Raw genomic sequence first — 3393 nt, 5'->3', positions numbered from 1 at the left:
AAAAAAAAAAAAAAAAAAAAGACACGTTGTAAACTTTTCTGTCGCGATAAATGGTTAATCAAACAGAAGAACAAAAATGGAAAGAAAAAACAAATCGTCTTACATGCATATATACCCGATAAAACGAGCACTGAATAGTGAAATCTTAAACGAACTTTTAAATCCCGCTGCAACAATTTGGTCTTGGAAAATTTAGAACTGGTGAAAAGAGGTATTATTTAGTGGTAAATTGGTAATGATTAATTTTAGTTTTCTTTTTGGTATTATTTTGTGTATTTGTTTTCATGTATTAGGGACATGTTTTACCAACAGAGAAATTCTTACAAATTTTAAAACATATAGTGAACTCTTTTTTGTTGTTGGTGGTAGGTGTGAGAATTAAATGTGTTGCGTTGAAGCCGTTATCACATGCTCTATTGAGCCTACATACTTGCTTGCAAGCTAAGTGATTGGGTTTACAGCTAATAAATTGACAGAAAAAAGAGTTTGCAATGTCGATTGATATGCTCAAATTAAACCCTAGAGCTACTCTCTCAAATTAAGAGATCAATGCAGTACTTAGGGGTCGAATTCTACAAGGACTCAAGACTACACAATAAATTATAGAGTTTTCCAATTATGCTAAACAGATTAAATTGAATTAAAATAAATGCAATGCAAAATATTAAATAAAAGCTGTGTAAGTTCAGATGATCAAAAAGCTAGGCCTAGGGAATTTCTCAGGAAATTATGAATTATAAATCAATCAATAAATTAATAAGGTTCAAACAATTAAGAACAGATCTAGAACTCTAAACACTTTTGTAAATTAAATCAGTTCTCACTGCAAATAATATCTAAATTTAAAACCAGAAAATCCAAATCTCTTTGTAAAATTCTAGGTTAAAAATCAGCAATAAAATCAGGTTTAGATTGTTCACAAAATTATTAAATCAAATCTCTTTGCAAGAAATAATTTTGCTCATCAAAAGGTTTTATCAGGAAAATCAATTATATTCTCATATCAATTTATTTTCCTAAAGTATTAATTCTAGATGGCCAATCAAGGATTAATATGAAGAACAACCTAAGATGAAGATCTAGATAGATAATGAATCCTAAATAATCAGATCTAATAATTCATAAAATCCCTGTGAAAAACCCTAAACCTAACAAGCAAACTACTCAGACATAATCAATGAAGAACAAGACATGATTCTGAATAATAAGCAATAGAGATTAAAAGAGTAAGAAAGGAGTTTAAGAATTCTTCTCTCAAAGCAGTTCAGATCTCTCTCTCCAATAGCTCTCAAAAATCTCTCAGGGTTGCAGAAAAATAAAACTTGCTAGAATAAAACTTAAGGGTTTGGAAAACCTAAAAACTATATATATATGTCCTAAAACACGTCAGGGACTTATGTTGCAAATATGGAAAACTTCGGGCAATTTTGTAAAACTTCCAAATTTGAAGACTTGTCTCGATTTGCAATGGGTGTCGACCGATGCTCTTCTAGTGTCGATCGATGCCCTTCGTATAATCAGACTTCAAATTGATTCTTCGAGATTTATGCTCCAAAACAATCCAAATTGCTCCATTTCGCTCCTTTCATGCTAAAAACCTATAAAGACTCAAAAACAATCTAGAAACAAATGAAAAGACACTAAAAGACTCCTTATATCATGGTTAAAAACCACAAAAACCATGATATATCAACTCCCCCAGACTTAGCCTTTGCTTGCCCTCAAGCAAAACAGAAACTTAGACCTGTGAAAGAGGTTTGAAAACTGGGAACTCACTCAACTGCATAATGATTCTTATTTGCACTCTTCATTTACCTGACTCAAGAACTTACTACTTATACTTAACCATGATAAGCATCAACATTCCTTACTCAAATCCCACAATCCTTTGGAATCTCTGAAATCTCCATTGTCATCTCATTAGTCAATATTAAAGCACAAATAAGGTGAATTCTTACCTTGGGTGTATTGATCAGTGGCATATGGACTCTCTTCAGGCCAAGACATTCTTCTTACATCTCCTTTCCTCTCCCTTTTCTCACTTCCATTTTTTTTTTTTTCTCTCTTATCAAAGGTGTAAGCGAATACCGGGGTCATCGGTAATTTACCTACCCCTCACTTCCAAGCTTTGTGTGATCATTTGACTCAAGAGTAGAATAATGAGGTCACAGGTAATTTACCTACCTCTCTAAACTGATCAAAATCATCTCATCTTTTATTCTCTCTTTTTCTGATTTTTTTTTTAAGCACTGAAGGGAAGAGAGAGGGGAGACATACTTTGAAAAATTGCACTGTCTTGTATGGCCTGAAGAAGAAGTCTAGTCCACTGATTTCCAACCCCAAAGTAAGAGATTAAGTCCGGTTAAAATCCTGATAAAAGTTGAGACAACGTTAGATCAATCAGATATCCATTGAATAAGGGCTTTCAGGATTGTTGATAAGGCTCATAGTCTTTCTAAGCTTCAGTTCTGAGATCAAGCATAAACAAGTAATCATTAGAGTGTTAGCCAAATAAGAGAAATCATTAGTCAAGATCATAATTCCCAAAGACAAAAAGAAAAATTTTGAAAAATTTGACTCAAACTTTATGGTTTTGACTGACACAACTGAAACTCAAAAACAGAAAACATAGTTAGTAACTAACCTCCCCCAGACTTAAACAACACTGTCCCCAGTGTTATCAAGTAAGAGGAAAGAAAAAATAGAAATAAAATAAACAAAAATCAAAATCAAAAGAAAAAAAAAACCTACTAGTGGGTTGCCTCCCACTAAGCGCTTGTTTTCAGTCATTAGCTTGACTGTGTTGGAGCTCAGGCATCCGGAGGAGCAGAACATGGCATTGAAGTCCTCTTCATCCAAGGTGGTGTATAAGCTTTAGGTGCATGAGGTCTGCCAAGGATGTTAGGAACAGGACCAGGGCGGGATCTAGAGATTGGTTTGCCTCTCTTATGTCCTGCAAAATCATCAACAGAAGAAACAAGCACTCTACGATAATCTCGTGGCTTGGTGAACTGCAAAACAGTTTTTATCTCTTTGAAATTCTTATTGATGATAGGAAGAAGTTTAGGAGAAGGAGAGGTGTACCTTTGCCTTACCTGAGGGCTCTGGAGTGTGGATTGATGACTCTTCTGTTTGGGAACAGGTTTCTGACTTGGAGCATCAGTTTTGGACAAGCTTTGTCGCGGTCGTGGAGGGGTGTCGATCGATGCCTCCTTGTTGGTGTCGATCGACACTGAGCCTGATGCCCGTGTTGCAGAAACTTTTTCAACAGAAAAAGTCTGTCCATTAATAGTAGGAGCCCTCCTCAGCTTATCCATCTCAAAATGCATGCTCAATCCATCCACATTCAGTGTTATGTGTCCCTTCTGCACATCTATGATGGCACCAGCTGTA

Source organism: Camelina sativa, chromosome 17, assembly GCF_000633955.1.
Source record: "Camelina sativa cultivar DH55 chromosome 17, Cs, whole genome shotgun sequence".
In the NCBI taxonomy this organism is placed as follows: domain Eukaryota; kingdom Viridiplantae; phylum Streptophyta; class Magnoliopsida; order Brassicales; family Brassicaceae; genus Camelina; species Camelina sativa.
Note: the sequence above shows the minus strand (reverse complement) of the source record.